This window comes from Chlorocebus sabaeus, chromosome 15, assembly GCF_047675955.1.
Source record: "Chlorocebus sabaeus isolate Y175 chromosome 15, mChlSab1.0.hap1, whole genome shotgun sequence".
Classification (NCBI taxonomy): Eukaryota; Metazoa; Chordata; class Mammalia; order Primates; family Cercopithecidae; genus Chlorocebus; species Chlorocebus sabaeus.
Genome location: NC_132918.1, coordinates 51,578,222 through 51,592,162, shown reverse-complemented (window position 1 = coordinate 51,592,162; position 13,941 = coordinate 51,578,222). Strand labels below are relative to the sequence as shown.

At 44.9% G+C, this 13,941-nt stretch overlaps 1 long non-coding RNA gene across 1 annotated transcript in view; it reads left to right on the top strand.

Moving 5' to 3' along the window:
- The window catches only part of LOC140713483 (uncharacterized), a 55,469-nt gene extending 47,915 nt beyond the window's left edge, over window positions 1-7,554 (top strand). Inside the window, exon 4 of the long non-coding RNA XR_012095576.1 lies at window positions 7,245-7,554. This is a non-coding gene — a long non-coding RNA (uncharacterized lncRNA). The remainder of the gene's footprint in view (window positions 1-7,244) is intronic.
- The last annotated feature ends 6,387 nt before the right edge of the window (window positions 7,555-13,941 follow it).

The window sequence follows — 13,941 nt, the reverse complement described above, 5'->3', positions numbered from 1 at the left end:
TATCTCTACTACAATGTATGTCTAAAATGAGAGAAAAGCAGCATCATGAAATAAAAGGTGCCCAGGCTTTGGAATCCAAAGATCTGGGTTTAAGCTATGCCCCTGACTAGCTATGTGACTTTGAACCCTTTAACTGTGAAATCCACCACTGAGCTATGAGATGGGATATCAATGATCAATTATTAACATAAAAGATTTCAAAGACATTTCCCTCCCTCAGTCCACCAATGAGAATACCCACCAATTTTCCACCTGCTTCAATTCTATCCCTACCTCAATTCCTCTCTACCCTACCCCACACCAGGCAAGTTTGAAGTTGTTTCTGCAGAACTAATTGAGTAGAGAAGGACAAGAGAGTAGAAAAGAAAGAAGAAAGAGAGGAAGAACTTAGCCTCTAGGGAAGGAAGTCAGTCTGTAGAATAAAGATTTAAGAGAAGGAAGGGAGGAGATGAGAGGAGAAAATGTCGAGATGGCTGGGAGTAGAGAGAATTTTGAGGGCCATTAGCTAGTGAAAGGCATCAGTGAGAGTGGGGTATATGAGATTTAGGAAGAAGAGAAAATAGATTTTCAAGGAGATTTGTTCGGGGTTATGGATTAGATCTCCCTATTACATTTTCAAAAAACTCCAATACATAGTGGGGTTTCTGAGCTTTGGATAGAGAATGAAGTTAGATTGCACATTTGCCCTTCAGGAGTACTTAATTAAAGAATTTAAACAATAAAAAAAATTAAACCAGCTCCTGTCCTCTAGCCCCACCCTCACCCCTCACCCCAGCAGCTGCTAGTCAAGGAAAGGGGTACAACTTCATGCTATGAAGTTCAAAAAGTGGTGATCGAATAACAAAATGAAGTCTAGCTTGACTTACCATGACCCATAAAAGTTTCCAGTAAGCTATTCCGATGGAAGAAGGTAAGTGAAAAAACTTCTGAGAATTCACATGACTATGTCCTAATCTGGAGACAAAGGAACTGAGGTAAGACTGCCAGCTTAGATACAGGATATGTAGTCAAATTTGAATTTCAGATAAACAATGAGTAAGTATTTAGGGGATGCCTTATGCAACATTTGGGACATACCTATACTAAAATTTTTTTTGTCTTTCTGAAATTCAAATGTAACTGGGAGTCCTGGGATGAAGATGATGATAATATTGATGATGATGGCTAAATCTGGCAACAGTAGGTAATGAACAGGCATTCTGTAGAAAATTAAAAAACAAAACAAAACAAAAAGCCTTAAATAAAAGCCCCTAACTATCCTAGAAAGGCCTCAGTGGGTATAGGTCTCACCGGTCCTCGGGTTCTTTTCTTGAGTGGAGGGACCCTTATAAGCCTCGGGGGAGCTGCCTGTGGACTCTATTAAAATCCCAGTAGAGAGAGAGGCAAAGTCTTTCAGGCTTCATGTCACTTACAAATGAGTTCTTCTCCTCCCTACTGCACCCTGAGGCTACAAAAAATTGGATAGACTTGAATTACCCCAGCCTCTAGAACTTGGAGAAGACAAACAGGCTTTAGGAACAGTAGGATGGAGTCCATAAAGAAAGTTTTTTCAGAGCCACCTACATTATAATGAGCAAAATAAAAAGGTATATATCACAAATATGAAAGCAAGCAATATGTAGAAGGTAAGGAATAGATGAAGAACTCCCCCAAGGAATAGGAGAAAATCTCCTCTGGCCATTTTGAGGCAGCTGGTTTTTGTCCCAGTTTTTGTGGCAATGAAAGAAAAAGAAAAGAAAGAGAAGGTCTTAGATTTTTGGTTAACTCACTGCTTTTGGGAATTAATGGTTAGGGAGATAATCAAGATATACAAGAAACAAACAGACAAAACCCATCTATTTTTAAGGATGTTTGTTCCACTGTTGTTTGTAATAGTTAGCAAAAATAATGTAAACAGTCAGGGATTGGTTGGTAATTTAAAAAGTGGAATACCACACGGTGTTGAAAAAAGAAGGAATTATACCTGCACTTTCTAATTCTGAGTGAGAATAATTAGGTTATGGAACAGCATGAAAGGGAAGACCCTCCTGAGGCTCTTCTGCACACCTATGATCACGTGCTTATGTTCAGAAAAGTGCCCAACGGGGTGTCTGCCAAGATGTTACCAATGTTCTCATTTTTTGCCATTCTCTGCACTTCTCTGTATTGCATTGAAGTTTATCTTTTACATCAAATATGTATCACTTTTATTTAAAACAACAAAAATGCTTTGCCCTCTCTAAAAAAAAAGAAAAAAGCTTATCTATCTGCCTTCCTTGAGCCAAGAGGCTTTTGAGGTACCTGAAGCACTGTGGGATGAGGAAGACCCAGAAGAAAGGAGACTGGGTTATGTTTGCTTCTTAGTGAGTGGCCAAACACTTTGCCTGTCCTTAGGACAGTTCTTCAGCCACGACCCCTGAGGTCGTCTCAGGAACAGCTGCTTGGCCTGAAGTGACCTATGGCCAGCTGAGAAGGCAGCCGATGGGACACTGGAGTTGTGGCAGTTGAAATGTTTTGAAAATCAGAATGGGGCCCTGAGAGTCAGCACCCAGCAGCTTATTGACCAGGCAGCCTCGGGGAATTGTCTCTCGTCCCTAGCCTTGATTCTCTTGTCCATAAAATGGAGTTAATGGAACATACATTATAGGGCCATGGTAGGGATCAGATAAAATAATGTACGTTAAAGATAATAAATGTCAGTTCTCTACTCAAAGTTTTTCCATTGTGCTGTTAAAATTGGACTTTTATTTTATTGATGATTGGACCTTGGGTTGAGGGCAAATGTATTTGGAAATATCTGTGGCAGGATGAATGTCTTCTATGGCTCCCAGCCTGTACCTACACACCTAGCCTTCAGCACACTTCGGGATCTCACTGCTGCTGGGAGGCTTAGGATTTTATTATTCGTTTCCAGAACTTGCTTTTCCATGTGCATTATCTTGTTTGACATGTGAGAAATAAGAGTATTTTACTGTAATTTCTATGAACAGAACATGATTAAACAGTTGTCAGAAAATCAGAACAAAAGAGAAGGCTTTGCACTCAAAAGGCTCGCAATCAGCAATAAAAGGTCAGAATGGTGTCTGTTATCTGAGATGGAGGGGGGTTTCCATTACCCCCTCTCAGTGACAGACTGTTGGTTACCAGCTTTTCATCTCTGGATCTCAGCACAATTAAACAGCAGACTCAGTCTGCTGCCCCAGGCTGAAACACAAGTTGAGCACATGTGGTTACTTCTAGTTTATTCAGAGCAGCAATTTGAATTTAAAATAAGATGAGTTAACTAGTCCTCCATGCTCTTTTCGGAGGGACAGTCTGTCCTGAGTATGGTGGATACCTTCTCTCTAAAGTCAGTTTAACATAGGAACCCAGCAAAACCGAATTGCTCACCAGATTACAGTTTCAGAAGCAATGTTTACAACAAAAAATATTTTGTGGCAACTAGTATACCAAAGCAGTGAATTCAAAACCTGGGTTTCAGTTCAGGCACCAAGCATGGATGCCACAGAATCCAGGATTAAATCAGAACAAATAAACAGGCAGTTTTGTCTCAGATGACAACACGTGTGCTTTTCACAGAGTTAATGTTGAAAAAAAGATGGATATACAATAAACTCTAGACATATGCTTAGGCTGGGGCTTCAGAATTCAAAAACGTAGACAGAGCCGTGCCATAACTTTCCTAAGTCAGAGTCCCCTGATCAGGCAGATTTCCCTCTGTTGGAGTGGGTGTGTGAGAGTACAGGTTTGACGTCTTGAAAGTCACAAGCATCCTCTGTATGAGAGGAGGGGAATGAACAAGGGCCTGTGTCTTGGGTTGAACAAAATTAGGTAGTGATGACGCTGGTGAATCAATAGCCACCAAATTGTCCAGCATTGAGGCCAAACTCTTCATGATTTTGGTCATCGGTAACCATGGCATTAGTAACATAGCCCATCGTGAGTGTGACTGTGTGTATGTGTGTGTGTGCTCGCATGTATACACATTCAGTGGAATGAGAACAGAAATAAGACATTTTGAACAATTACCCAATTAGCTGTCCTACAATTACGGGAATGTGACATTCAGTTAAAAATGCAAGGATCATTTTATGTTAAATTGCTCATTTTGAAAGCATCCTCCTGGCTCAGTCGTCATGCCAACTGGTTTGTAAAGTGGTGCCCATTGCTTCTGAGAGGCAGGACACAATAGTATCCCTCATACCATGCCTGAGCCGGCTTTCTTATTTAGCAGAGTTGAAAGCAGGGAGGGAAACGGTTGTGGTTGGGAGCTGGGGGCTCAGCCAGATTCCCCTTTCAGTGATTTCTCAGGCGTGAGGATGGCCTGCCTTGGCCTCTGCATCTGAGGAAATATTGCAGGGGAGAGGCAGGGCAGGGCTGGGAGACCGCTTGAGCAGGATGTCATTGTGCAGTCCGTTAGAGGTCTCTTTTTACAGCAGAGTGATGGACGGCAAAAAATGAAAGACAAGTGAACAGGAGCAAAACGGCAGGTTCCAGAAAGTCAGCAGCATCGCTGATTGGGGTCCAGCTGGATGCTCACCAATAATTCCTCCTGGCATCCAGAAAGCCATGATGGGGGCAGAACCTAAAAACCCTTCGCCCTCTTCTTTGTTTTCAAGTGCCTCTTCTCATGGTCTGACCTGCTCACCCACCCAGAGCCCATCTCCAGGGCATACAAGAACCTCAGTTTTCTTTGGCATCATTCCCTCCTGGCCTCATGCCCACACATTGCCCACCCATAAAGAGAACACAAGCCTGAATACAGTAGAGCCCACTATTCCCACATGTATCATTTTCACATCCTGGAGCTCAGAAAAAAGGAGCTGAGTAGAATCAGGATTTCAAAGGACACTGGGCCTCTACTTCTGACTTGGGGGCAGCTCAGATCTCAGAGCCTGGAGAGGGCTCTGCATCCTGTGAATGCTTAACAAACAAAAGCTTACCTGACATGGAATTCCTGAGAAAGACCTATTAGTCAACGCTCTTCCCTCCTGCACTGTGAAATGTGATGCTCATAACAGTCCTATTGTAGGACATTAACCAGCACTTGCATAAAGCAAGGGGGGCTTTCCGATCTGTGTTTATTGCAGGCTCTGCTGCTCCACAGCTGGGAAATGTGGACAGGTTCTTGGGTGTTCTGAGCATCAGAGAGCTGCTGATGTAAAATGGGAATAAGAACGGTACCTACCCCACTGAGTTATTGTGAGGACTAAATGGGCAAATGCATGGGAGGGGTCTAACTCTGTGCCTGACATACAGTAAGTACTCAAAAATGGTTACCTTTATTACTATATATGTACTTTCAAAACATGACTCGGTGTCAAAGCTGAGACTCCTAGTGAGGATCCATGGCCCCTCAGCCCTGCACACAGATCCTGGGCCCTGGATACTGAGACATAGGCCAGATGGGATACGATTCAACCTCCACATGACCACCAGTGGGGGCTTTCTCAAAAGGAAGCTTGGAATTCAGGCAATAGATGTGACACCCAAAGGAGCGGGAGAAGGTCTGGGGACTAGGGTTGGGCAAACAGTGTTGAGGTTCCAGCTCCACTGTTAGCCACCTGGACCAGGGAAAATCAAATTAACCTTTTTGTGCCTCGGTTTCCTCATCAGCCTTTGAGATTTTGATACTACCTTTCCATCCTGGTTCTTATAAAGATTACATAAGATAACAAATATGAAAGTGCCATAACAACTGACAGACACTTCATAAATGTAAGATGGTCCTTTTAGTTACCCTGAACCCAGTGCAGTGCTTCATAATGTCTCCCGGTTTGGAAAGCATGCGAGCCTGAGAGAGGGCAGCATGGCTTTCAGTGTGGTGGCTATTTTCCTTAGACCTCATTGTCATTGGAAAGAGGTCAGGAATGCCAGAGAGGAAAATCTGAATTTGAGTCCCAGCTTCCCCCATCACTAAGTAATCTTAGCAAGTCTCTTCTCTGGCTTCTCACAGAGAGGAGTAGGGTCAGAGGACCACTGAGGCTTTCATGGCTTTAGTTCTGTGACTTTTATTGAACTCCTTATCCCTCTAGCCAGAGATAACCAGGTTCCCCTCATAGTCCTGACTTAAAACATTTTTAAAAAAAGCTTTATTGAGGTGTAATTGACAGACGATAAACTGAGGACTCCCAGTTCTGGCCAAGGTGGAGTATCAGGGGTGAGAGTCTTGACCCTGTAGGTCTTCCATGGCCTCATGTTTTAGAGAAAATGGAGCTGCTTCCTGGCTGATGCCTTTACAGCCCCCAGAACCTCATCCTAATTAGGGAAAGCAGCACTATTTTTTCTAATTATCCTGACATTTCTGACAAGGCCATTGTTCTTTAATCCTAAAAAGATTTGAAATCATTCTAATCCGGCTGGGCTCATGTCACACGACACTGGCTTCCGGGGTTTCCATAAGCTAGAAATGCATTAACATTCCCCAAAGGTCACAATGGGGCTAAGAAAGGGCCTCCAGGTCTGTGATATGGGAGAGAAAGAACTTTGAGAGAGTGATCTTTAAAAAATTGTAACAAAATATTTGGAACCCTGACTCTTTTTGCAAAGAAGCAGGTTTTGTCCAGCTCTTCTAGGCTCCCTGAAAGTCACTACGACCCAGGGGAGTGGAAAGAGCCAAACAGTGGCAACACCCAAAGCCCTTGGAGGCGGAAATCTCTTAGCTGCAACTGTCTGGAAGTCTTTTAAGATGAGGTAAGATTAATCCTATACTTGGATTATAAGGCCAAAAAAAAAAAAAAGACTTTTTAACTAATGTATTCCAGGAAGTCATCAGCCATGTGGTCAATCACTCTGTGTCCACTGAATTAATGTTATCAAAGAATAATCAACAACCCAGGAAAAGTCTCCATAATACCAGCTTCTCATTCTCTGCAATAGTGACATTTGGGGCTGTCCTGCATGTTGTAGGATATCTAGCAGCCTCCCTGGCCTTTACCTACTAGATGCCAGTAGCACCCCACCCCCAGTTTTGACAACTGAAGATGTCTCCAGACATTGCTGAATGTCCTCTGGGGGGCAAAATGGTCCCTGGTTGAGAACCACTGCACTCGAACAATATGGTCCCATTTTGGTTTGAAACAAGAGAGTAATGATAGACTATTGTTTCAACCACAATTTATTGGGTGACTTTTACATGCCAGGCACTGTGTAGAGCATGTTACAAATAGAATATCATTCCTCTGTGGCTAGTGGATTGCAGGGAACTCTTTTATTTTAATGAGAAACACGTAAACCATTGACTTTGGGTCTTCCAATTTCTCCAGGTAATTTGCAGGTTCTCCCTCTGCCTGCCACCCCACCCAGCAAGGAGGAGAGGAACTGCTGAGTAGGGAAGAGATGAGTCTTGGCCCTGTCACTTCTTAGGGGTGTGGTTTTGAACTACCTGCTCACCATGTTTGAACTTTACTCTTCTTGTTTATAAAATGAGGACAATGACACCTGCAAGACTGTGAGGTTTAAAAACAAAATCTATATTGAGAGGTAACTTGCCTCTTTTACTTACCAATGATTTCCTCAATGCCTGGCCACTGGTGCTGGTTCATACTAGATGATCAATAAATGCTCCTTGAATGAGTAGGTGGATGAAAGAAATGTCTGGCATCTGTCACAGGCGCTGGCACTGACATGTACTTGATAAATAGGCTGGCTAACTGTGAGTGTTGCTGACGGGCAAAGGACAGAGACACCAGGAAGGAGAACAGGACGCAAGGGCTGCCTCAGCCCTTGGGGAGTTTCTGACCCGGGAGGATGGGAACAGCAATTAACAATAGTTACAGATCATTAAATAATTGCAAGTGTGAGGCGCACTGTAAAGAGGAGGCTCAGAGTCCCTGTGTGCTCACACTCACACCTGGCCACAGATAGGTGACACCCCCGGCTTGCCCAGGCCAGGGGTTCTGCAATGAGGCCAAGGACCTGGGCTCTTGAGAAGTTTTAAGTCTGAAAACATTGCTTTTTAAGCTTAAAACAATGAACCTTAATAAAAGTAACCACTTCCATTGAGCTTTGAAACACTTAATAGGAGTTAAAAGTAATTAGGCTAATAAAATAGTCTTTTGTTCCAATTCAATAAGTGCTTTCTCTTATTAACTTCATTGTCCTTTAAGATTTGGATTAAGGTTTGTCTGCATTTGGAAAGGTCACATTTGCCCAAAGACTGATGGGTGATAACAGTAAGGCAGCCCCTTGCACAGGGAGAGGCCAGCAAGAGCCTGGACTCCATGAAACTGCATTTCAACTCCAACCCTGATGTCCTGCCTGTCTCCTGGGCATTTTTATCTTACACTGCTAAGCATCAGTCTCATTTGTACAGTGAGACTCATATCACTGTGTAAGGCTGTATTGAGGATTCAGAGAGATCATGTATGCCTGTAAAGTACCTGGCATGCCTCAGGGTACAAGGAGGGAGGTGTTAGCTGTGGTGGCCCCTTCCCCTCTTCCCTTTACTTCAGAGGTGACCTTTCCAAATCACATTTAGTCCTTAAACCTCAGGTCAGGCGATAGTGCTGATGGGAAACCTTACCACTCAGGTTCAGCTGCAAGCCACTCCTCTGGGCTCCTACAGCCTCCCGCATGCTCCCTCTCATGCATCCTTGTGATGGGCTGACCAGGAGCTTCCTGAGGACAGGGGTTGGGGCCACTTGCCTGTGTGCTTCTCCATGCCTGTTTGCTGTCAGATGCCTTCCTCTCCCTTCCCCTTTCTGCTCTGCACTGCCCGAAACTACATTTTCCAGGATCCCCAGGCAGTGGCAGGCTTCTGGCTAGTTTCTACCAAGGGGAGCACTGATGGGAGATGAAAAAGTGGGAATAAAGGAGAAGCCAGGATGCTCCTCTGTCTCTTCTTCCCTCTTCTCTTTCAGGGTTTTTTGGTAATGGCTGTGTCTCCCTGATTGCTCCTCTGTATGATCCAGCCCTGCCTGGCAGACCTGGCTTCTGGGTTCTGAAAACACCACGTTCCCCCTTGTGTCCCTCTATCTAGTAATTGGCAGCTTTCTGATGTTGTTAAGTTCTGACTTGCTTCACCATCTCCTATTTGGCTCCTCAGCTTTCCATCTTCTGTGTAACCTGTTCCCTGTACTAAATTCCTCTGTGTGAAATACCTAGCATGGTTTCTGTTTCTGTGGTGGGACTCAGACACATACATTCTGTGTTCCTAACCTCTGACACAGCACCTGACCCATGATAGGATCTTAGGAAGCTCTTTTTTGGCTGAGTACGTTTCCCATTGTAATATTCCCCAAAGGTGGGATTTTGTTCGTCTTTTACAGGCTTTCCTCTGGCCCTCCCTTGCTTTCTGTAGCTTTAGCAAGCCAGAAGCATGAGGAGCAATTACAGTGAGCACCAGCCCCAGAAAAGTAGTGATCAAATGTTTAAAGTTCTTGAAAATTCTGTCTAGTTCATTTCTATTTCATTTTCTTAAGCCCCAAATTCTAATTGTATCTGTCTACACAACAAGTGTAATCAGGGAGCCAAAATTAAATTTCCCCAATCCCTGCCCTTCTAACCAATCACAAATCATGAATGAAAAGAGCAGATTTAAGTGGAAGAATTAGCTCCAGGAGGCCAGTCCTTCTGTCAGCTCTGTGAGGCTCTGCACAGAGGTGGGACCTACTTCTCCCCACCACTCCGCTCCAGGAAGGGAAAATGCAAACAAGTGACTTTCGATGATCACCTGTCTGCAGTGGCATTGGTCTCAAAGGAGACCTAAAGTGAATGCTAATTTCAGAAAAATAAAGTTTGGGGATATGGTTTGGATGTTTGTCCCCACCACCCCCACCCCACCAATTTCATGTCGAAGCGTGATTCCCAATGTTGGATGTAGGGTCTGGTGGGAGGTAATTGGATCATGGGGATGGATTCATTATGAATGGTTTAGTGCCATCCCCTTGGTGATAAGTGAGTTCTCACTTGGTTAGTTTTTGTGAGATCTGGTTGTTTAAAAGAGCCCAGAACCTCCCCCTGACTCTTTCTTGCTCCCCTTCTCACCATGTGACATCACTGGCTCCCCCTTTGCCTTGTGCAATGATTGTAAGCTGCCTGAGGCCCTTATTGGAGGCAGATGCCAGAGCCATACTTGTACAGCCTGCAGAACTGTGAGTCAATTAAACCTCTTTTCTTTATAAATTGCCCAGTCTCAGGTACTTATAGCAATGCAAAAACTGTCTAACACACTTGGTTTCAAATGATTGGGAAGAAATGGGATTAGAGGTCTCTGAAGATGCCAGGGGTCTGGAGATTGCTGGGGGAAGGATTGCCCTGTCCCTGTCAGGGGTTGCCTCCTGTGTGGAGGGCCTTAGTGCTCTGGAGACAGAACCCCTGGGTTCAGATTCTGCCTCTGCTACTTACCAAATATGGGACTTTGGCTGAGTATTTCACCTGGTCTGAATGGGCACCTACATCCTAGTCCTGGAAAGAGCTCAAATAAGGACAGAGGAGGTGCTTAACAAAGGATTACTCCTACAACCTGGATCTATTCCTTGCCTTGAAGACCAGTTGAGGGCCCAGAATGAGCCTCCTGTGGGTGCACTAGCTCTGCTTTAATTGCCTAATTGTTCTAAAATGAATCTTCCTGTGCTTTGGAGAAGAAAACAACAGAGGCTACAGAAAGCCCCTGGGGTGTGTCTCAGTTGCTATTGCTCTGACTGTGGTCTGTGAACCCTGGGTAGTCAAGACATAGCTCCCATCTGCTCCTCTTTTCAGTCCTTGCTGGTGAGGAGCAGGTGTTCTTGCCAAGCTTCTCTTCTTTCTCTCCCCTCTTCTTACTTGTTCCAGTCTTTCTCCCTCCTCTTCCCTCTCCTCTTCTTTCTTCTCCCTTTGCCTTATCCTCTTCCCTGCTTTTCTCTTTCCCATTCTTTCCTCCTCCTCTGCTCTTTTCTCCTTTCTCTTTCTCTCTTCTCTCCCTTCCTCTTCCCTCTATCGTTCCTCTACCTTCCTCTTCACTTCCCTTTCCTCCTACCCTTCCCCCTCCTTTCCCATCTTCTCTCCTCCTCTACCCCTTCATCCCTTCCTCTTCACCTCTCCCCTGTTTCCTTTCCTCTCCCCACAACATTCTCTCTTCCCCTCCTTCCTCCTTTCTCTTCTCCCTCATTCTTCCCTCCCATCCCTTCTCTTGCTCCCCTTATCCCTTGTGACATCATCATCTCCCAGCCTTAAAACTGGCAGTCACTGCTTCATCAGCTCTGGCCCCAGCCAAGACCTCCCTCCCTTTTCAGCCAGCAGCAGCAGCAGCTGGACTCTTGAAGGGGGTAACAATTAGCCATTGGAGGGTGGCAGTGGTTGAGGGAGACAGAGCGTGCTGGCCTTTGCAGTCATTGCTCTGTCACCTCATGTACAATAGGCTTAACCCAACACGTGATTTTCCCTTTGGCATCCCCCTCTCCCTCTACCACTGCTGAGCTGTGTTGTGTGTATTTGTCCTCCCCCGTCCCCGCACCCACAACCATCTTTATGCCCTCATCTCCTTTGTGAGCTTTGTGTAGCCCTGCCTAGTGTGGCAGCTCCTTAAAGCACCTCTCTTATTCTTCCCTTCCTTCCTGTGACCACTCCCTATCCCTAATATGGGACCTTCACTGCTTCTCCCCTGAAATACTTGATCCTGGGTTCCTCTCCCCACCTTCATCTGTCCTGTCAACAATGACTGCAGTGCATTCCTGGTTCATGTCCTCCTAGGGACGAAAAGGAGTGACATCTTTCCTCCCCACCACACTCCTAGAACAAAAGATAGGTTAACAAGAGAAAAGCATAGCACATTTATTTAATCAAACTTTTATGTGATATGGGAGACTTCAAAAATGTAGACCCCAAGACCCAGGGGAAACTTTTTATGCTTAGGTTTGATGAAGAGTGGACAGTCATGTACTCTTTTTGTATTGGACAAAAAGGGTATAATCCAGTAGTAATAGACTGAATGGGAAAACCCAGCAAGGCCTGTCTGCTCAGGTTCTTCTTGGCCTCTCTTTTGTAGCATTTCTTCCTTCTGGGTATGATGCAGGACCCCTCCGGAATGAGGGTCTTATGATCTAATATCAGATAAGGGTAGGTCAGAGAATTTCTTTATGGCCACCTTCTAGACAGAAAGGAGGAGATGAGAGTAGTATTTCCAGGGTTCATGGCTTGGTTTGGGGGGGAGGGGTTCCAGTTTTTATGACCCACCTAGGGGACAAGGAATTATGTTTCTGTGACTTTCTTTGAGGGAGAAATGAAGGGTGAGAGTTAGGAAGCAGGAAGTCAGAGACCATGGTTCTGAGATTGATTCTGAGGTCTTCCAATATCCTTTAGTTCAAAGTACTCAGCACACCAAAGTGCCATACTTTGGGGTATCATTTTCTGAGCCACAGAATCCCAGATACATCACTCTCCTGAGAAGATCTAGCTCTCATGGTGCACTGACTGAGGCCAAACTAGTGTTCATGACCTACCTGAGCCTGAGAGAACAGCTCCCCAGATCCTGGTCCTCCTGCCTTCCACCATGGGCAAGAACCCCCACCCCACCTCTCCCCAACCCTCCTTGCCTTTTGCTGCCTCGTACCTTTGCTTGTGCTGGTTCCTTCTCCACCTGTTCCCATCACCCTGTTCCCATCACCCACTGCCATTATCCAGGGCCTAAACATCTCCCCCATTATGAAGCTGCTCTAGAGAGGGTGACGTCGCTTCTCTTACAGGACTCATTGGACACAGTCAGGGGCCCTAATACTGCATCAGAAGAAAGATGTGTGAGTGGTTCACATGACCTTTGACCACTGACTTTACTCACCTGTGGAGGTGGACTTGGGCTTTTGCTTAAGTATGTGGGTGTGCATATGTGGGTAAATATGTTGAAAATGATCATGCTTTGGATGAATGAGGCAGGGTTTACCAGTGTACTTGCTAACACCTGCAGAGGACTCACCTGGGGAGCTTGAAACAGTACAGATTCCAGACCCCTGTCCCTGACCTCAGAACCAGATTAGAGGAGCAGGGGAGGGGGCAGGAATTTGTGTTTTTAATAAGTCCTTCTGTTTGATCTTCACCTTTGGAAATGACTTCATGATGATTTTCATGGGATTGGGGAGGAGAATCTGTGTATAGGGAGAGAATTGACTATTGTTTCAGGCACTGTACCACAGGGTCTTATTCAATCCTTACGGCTCCCTATGCAGCAGGTTCTATAATGCTCACTTTACAGATGAGAAAGGGGAGGCTCAGAGAGGGGAAGTAACTGCTGCATAGTCACACAGCTGGAGAGTGACAAGGTCCGTGTTCAAAGCAAGGGCTGATGCCAAAGTCCAAGCTTGAGCCACCCTGCAATGCTGCCCATTTGTGAGCCTGGATTTTTTTTTTTTTTTTTTTTTTTAACTTTCAAGGACAGGTTTTCTTTAACTTTCAAGAACAGGCCCCACTGGTTGACAGCTAACCCCAATATCTCTCATGATACTCCCTGGAGGTGGGGTTTTGAGGTTCCAATAGTGCTCCCCACTGGCCTGCCCTGTCCTCAGTATAAGCCCCAGATGGGTCTTAAAAGTTAATCTTTTCTACTCTATTCCCGACTAGGCTTGTTGGTGCTGGAGTGAAGCATTCCTGCCATGGTTTGGTTCTCAAACAGGCTAAGGGACCAGAAATAATGAGAGAGGCAGCTTGACTTATCCTATCCACAGTGAGTGCTGGAATGAAAAGAAGGCTCTGGCCCAAAACAGATGCCCAGGCTTTTCAATGGGCCCTAAAGCTCTACTACTTTGAGTTCAGATGCATCTTCTTTGAAAAAGAATTATCAGTAGAATGAATACAGCCACTATGAGTCTTTCATACTATATGTAAACTAATTCATTCAGTTACTTTTCATTTGTGGAAAAAACGTACTGAGACTATCCCACTTAGAAAATGAGAGTTTTAAAGTATATTGTTGCCATGTATAATTGAAAAAGTGGCGTGCACATGTTGGGAATCAGTTCATTACTTCCAAAGCATCCTGTGGATGTGGAACTC